The sequence below is a fragment of the Mustela erminea genome, chromosome 2 (genome assembly GCF_009829155.1).
Source record: "Mustela erminea isolate mMusErm1 chromosome 2, mMusErm1.Pri, whole genome shotgun sequence".
NCBI classification, from domain to species: domain Eukaryota; kingdom Metazoa; phylum Chordata; class Mammalia; order Carnivora; family Mustelidae; genus Mustela; species Mustela erminea.
The window spans coordinates 129,167,492-129,173,491 of record NC_045615.1 but is presented as its reverse complement, the minus strand read 5'-3'; positions in this window follow the sequence as shown (position 1 = coordinate 129,173,491).

Sequence of the window (6,000 nt, the reverse complement as noted above, 5' to 3'; positions counted from 1 at the left end):
ACCTCTGAGAGAACTGATGGCAGCCGATCTTCACCCGGAATGCAGCGATGAGACGGTGTACCAGGAACAAAGTAACAACCTTAAAAACAATGTTGAGTAAAGCTGAAGAGAGATCTCTTTCAATACAGACTGACTTTAAGGAACCCGGTGCTGTGACAACAATGTTCGTCCCTTCCAATGGCTGGAGACATGCAGTTAATCAGGGATGGTGCTTTGGACAATAAAGAACAAGAAAAAAAGGGGTGTGTGAACCCCATGAAGAATTCCCACGTGCAATGACCAGATAATAAATTAATACATAATGTAGCTCTTCAACCTATAATTCTAATTTTTCTTCATTAAGTCATTCCACCTCACGTGGGCCTGTGAATATTGTAAGACATTTTGTAATCAACTGGTTTTGTATTTGACAATAAATCTGTAAACAGCTTTTTTCTACCTATTATTCCAATGCTTTTTCAATAAATCACTCATAGGAGTCCACGAACTTTGCAATATGTTTTGTAATTGACTAATTTCATAGACAGGAGCCCCACCAAACAGTATGAGCCCAGGCTGCTCACCTGTTAGGGGCAATCCTGTTGGGTCTTCCATTTTGCTGTTTTTCTGGGGGGGGGGGGTTGGGTTTTTTTGTTTTTGTTTTTTTATTTTTACCTAAGGCTCCCCAGGTGATTCCAGTTTGCGTCCCCCGCTAAAAGCTCCTGACCCAGAAGCACGCCGATGAAGGAACGTCCCTGACTCTGGTTTCCGCCAGTGATGGGGAGGGGCCTCGGGTGGAACTAGAGGTTGAACGGAGCCCCTCCGCCACACACTAGGATTCACACATGGAAGTCCTAACCCCCAGTACTTCAAAACGTGGTCTTATTTGGAAATAAGGTCACTGCAGAAGTCATTAACTAAGATGAGGCCATACCGGAGGAGGGTGGACCCTGGTGCAGTATGGTGGGCACCATACATAAAGGGGAAATTTGGACACAGTCCCCTACACAGGGAGAAGGCCATGTGAACATGAAGGCAGAGATTGAAGTGATGAACCTACGAGCCAAGGGAACGCCAAGGATTGCCGGCAGACCATCAGAAGCCGGGGGAGAAGCCCAGAACACATCCTTCCCTCAACACTCGTAGCAGGAGCCAACCCTGCCGACACCTTGAGCTTGGACTTGGAGCTTCCGGAACTGTGAGAAAATACATTCTACCACCGGATCCTTAGCAAACCACTAAGGGGAGATTCTGCCAAAAAAAAAAAAAAAAAGCCAACAGAAGTTCGATATACAAATGTTCCAAATGGATTTAAAAACAAGAACAAACAAAAACCCAGAATCTCTCTGGGTAGTGAAATCATTGGAAAGTATTTGGAAACACAGAGAAATCATTTTGTTTCGTTTAACGTACCTCACGCTCCAGCAGGAAGCATCATAAACCTCAAAGAACACCCCTGATCTGCTGATAGCCAGTGAGAAAGTCACTGGTTGTGGGTCCCTTCCTATACTTTCTCTCCCTTCCTCATCCCAGCCTCCGGAGAAGGACAGCTCTTTTATTAAATTACTGGGCAACTCAGATGCTCTTCTTTTTAGCGTTAAAGGAGCCTTTCTCTCTAATCAATTAAAAATCTGAGGTCTCCATGGCAAGGAGAAAAGTCTTTGAATTAGAAGTTGGCCAGGAGTTGGATTCAAAGGGACAATTTCTGGATATGAAAGAAAGCTTCAGGGGAACCTTCATCAGGCACCCAGCCGAGGACCTCTTGGGCTGGCCCAGTGGGTCCTGGACAATAGAGGCTTGTAGTCCTCCCACCAGACACTGAGTCCCTTGAGGTCAAGGACTCCATCCCTCACACCTCACCGTAGACCCTATGTTCATGGCTGTTCCATTGAATTCTCCTACCTAACCTTTCCTCGGGCACAGAAATTGTTCTTCCTTACTTGATTCCTATGCAGGGAGCGGGATAAACAAAGCTCACAGATTGGGGTGGGGGTGCAGAGAGCAGATAGGAAGTGAGCATCTCGGCAAGGCACTCATGAGTTCTCAGGGTCACACAAGCCAGATAAAAAGAAGACAAATGGAAATTTAATTAGGGGAGAATGGGTGTTGAGCGCAGTGATGAATTCTGCTTTGTGACGACATAAGTAGAACCTCAGAGCCCTTTGGCTCTTTTGACCTATGGAGATGGTTTTCTAATGGAAGGGCATGAGACTCAATCACCTTCCTATATAAGACATAAGCAAATCTCGTGAACTTTGGATAAGGCTCTTTAAAAAATAATAAATGCAAACAAAGGACATTCATATCTTCCATCCTTCCATTCTTTTCAGGTCCCCTCCTGCCCTAGGACTTTTCAGGGGGTAGATGTGGAGGAAAAGAAAATTCAAACATGAAATTATTCACCTTCAAATCAGCTTCATTTTCTAGCTGTCTGGTGGGTTGCCTGGAGGATCAACCCCTTGTCCTCTAGTGCCCTAGAAATGCCCTTGTTCAAAAAGTCACAAATACCCTGGTTACTGTTCTGAGCTGTTCTGTTCTTCCCACGTGGATCCCTACTGCCGAGAGAAGTCTGGTCTCATGTAGGGAGTGTCCATTCTCAAGTCCCAAATTTGAATTCCAGGTCCTTCCCTGGTACAGATCAGTTGACTCTCTAAGAGTAGAGAGGAAATGAGCAATGGGAGTGTCTTCTTATCCTTGTGAGCATCCGATAAAAGAATAAGAAATAGAGCTCTGTAGGGGCGCCTGGGTGGCTCAGTGGGTTGAGCCGCTGCCTTCGGCTCAGGTCATGATCTCAGGGTCCTGGGATCGAGTCCCGCATCGGGCTCTCTGCTCGGCGGGGAGCCTGCTTCCTCCTCTCTCTCTCTGCCTGCCTCTCTGCCTACTTGTGATCTCTGTCTGTCAAATAAATAAATAAAATCTTTAAAAAAAAAAAAAAAAAAAAGAAATAGAGCTCTGTTGTGCCGATCAGGGGAGTAACACATTAACCAAGATCCTGAGGCGCCGTTGCACGTGCTCAGGGAAAGGGCCTCCACTCTACTGTCTGCCCTGCTGCTCAGCTGAGCTCCTGTCCTTCTCTCCAGGGCACACGAGAAAGGACAGGGGTTGGGGCAAGTATTCTCCCTGGAGGTGGCTCTCTGAGGCCTGGCTCCTGTGCCTTACCTTCTACAGAAGAAGCCCTCGCTGAGAGAAGACCGGTCCTTTCCATCTCAGGGAATGAGATAAAGGGGAATCTGTGCGCTGGACTTGAATTCCAATCAGTAAACCTGGGCTGAGCACAGACCTGCCCACCGACCCTATGCTAGGAACCAAGGATGAAGCCAAGGGCAAGCTTGGCCCCTTCCTCCCAGCCTCCATACATCTCGGGGTGCGGCTATTCAAGAATGCAAAACGTCTTTCAACGGATTGACTTCCCTAAGAAATGGCAGCGATTTTATATGCTATTATACTACTGGGGCTTATTTTTTATTTTAATAAAAAGATTTACATGCAAAAGAAACACATTATTTTTTCCTCTCTCTTAATCCATAAACCTCATTGATATTTAAGACTGAATTAATTTCTAATAATATAAACAAGAAGTGACTGTTTTTCCCAAGTTGCTAAATAAATAAAGCCAACCATATTTTCATTGAAATACCGGATGAGACAGTTTTGAAGTCCTGGAGAAGAACTCCTTTTCTAACTGTCTAATTAAAACCCACTTAGTGTAATAAAGTAGAACTTCTAAGGGCCTCCTCTAATAGAGAAAACTTTCTTAATCTGGGATGAGTTACAATGTAATGTAGAGGCAATAAACTGCCTTTTCGGAGAGAAAACCAAACATGCTATAAGTGGGAACTCTCATTTATGCCCACCGCCTCCCCGTCTGACTGCACCTCATTTCGCAGACAGCTGTCTTCTCCAGTTCGGAACCGAAAACGGAGCTCCCTCCACAATGGCTGGAGGTATTTTTCCTTTGGGAAGACAGATTTTTTTCTTCTGTCCCTTCTTGCAGCCAGGTCAACTTGAGCTTGATGTTCTGACACTTCCTCTCTTGGCCAACAGCTTCCCATTGAAAAGTGAGATCATTCTGGTCAACGAAGTTTGTCCGTGGCCTCAAAGGGAGCTCAGTGCCGAATGGAGAATGGCGTTGTCTGATTGTTCTCCCAAGTGAGAGGACACGGCACGAAATTCTCTCTCCGGGAGCTCTTGGACATATGGCTGATACTGAGGGGATCATAATCTTGAATGAAGGATAATAACATGCTGTAATTACGTATGTTACGTATGTAAGTGTCTTCAGAAGACACCATGAACAGATCTCTGTATTGTCCAAACAGGAGCCTGAACTGAGGTCAACAAAGATTTCCCTGGAGCCTAGAGGTTTCTAAGGAACTTGTCTTAATTAGTAGATTAAGCAGTTGGTATTTAACATGTCAAATAGATGGTAGACCGATCGATGGTAGATGCGTAGATAGGTCCATCGATCAATCGATGGATGGTTGATTTAGGAGTCAGACAGACCTAAGTTTATACCAATAACCTGCAGAAGGATAAAGTACTAAGTTCCCTCAACCTACCTTTCCTCATCTGTAAAATGGGCTCAATTACTCTCCAGGTGGTATCAACACATAAGCGAAACAGTGCACGTCAAGTACTTAAGGAAGCGACGGTAAAGTAAGCCTCGATAAACAGAAACCGCTTACCACCATTATTCTCACTGAACAACAGTTAATCTGGGGGCAACTTTGTGAGTTCAGGATTTCGGACCAGTAAGGAGACAGACAGGGCTAATGGGAAGGTGACGATGGACACACCTGTAAACAGATACTTTCCACAACAATGCACAGCTTAAGTGGGGCCGGTCACCTGGTGGTCAGGTGTTTCCCCCCTCCCACCCCAGTCACCCAGGGTGAGACGGTTTTGCCCCCCGGAACCCAGCTTGATTTCCTGGTTCAAAAATCACACCTGTGAAACTTGATCCGGGTGGGAAATTCTCCTGGTTGATTCTGCTGAAGCCATGGTTCATTATCAAGTTATTTCTCTGGGTCACTCTGAGGTCATCTCTTAATTAAGTACAGCCGGCGGGAGGGGGTCACAAACCCTAGCTTCTCGGCCCCTGCCAGAAAGCCCAAGGTAGCACCTTCCTTTGGTTGAACACTTCCTGGGTGCCCAGCGCTAGGCCAGCAGCGTTCTGCATGGTGGTTTACTTCAGCCTCTGATGACTGCCTCCCGGGGGGCAGCTACAAGGATCCCCACGTCTAGATGAAGAATCTCAGGCTTGCGCAGTTCAGTTATTTGTCCAAGATCACAGCTCGTTGGTGGTGGACCCAAGCACCGGAGGTTAAGTGCCAGAGCTCTTCCCATCAGCCTCCGCTTCACCGAAAACCATTAATCCCCCTTTTCTCTCCCCTGTCATGTGTGTTTATACTGCACCGGAGAACAAAAGATGGTTTAAAATTCTCATTTTTCTCACCTGCCCAGGAGTGGGACCGTCTTTTGTTCCTAATCAGGCTGGACCTGGCTCCGGGCTCTCCAGAAGATCCCTCCAATCCTCTTCACGTCGCCATCTCCGCTGGCCCTTATCCCTGCTTAGGATTCTTTCTGGCCTTTCAGAAAACAACTGGCAACAATTTAGCAACTAGTTTAGATCTCTTCAGTTGGGCGAAGAATCCCCCCTCGCAGGGGCCCCTGGTTGGAGCAAAGCAAGAGTGCCACCTGGTGGGACATTTGGGTCACTGCCAACAATGTTCCCTGGGCAGAGGTGGGGGGGGGGCGGTGGTTCCAGCTACATCAAGGGCCCAAGGGTGTCCCCACTACCTGGGACCATTCCTAGACAACTACAAGAACTTCACTCAGCACAGTCCAGGCACTGACTGCATGAAGTTCAAAGTCTTACTCAAATGCAAATTTGGGACTTTAAAGTCTTGCCTTCTGGGCTCCAAAACCCGGTGGGATTAGGGTGAGGTAAGAGGCAGGCCATCCACTCAAGACCAGGACGGCATCTCATCTTTATTTAAAATTTTGAAACTTTTCATCATG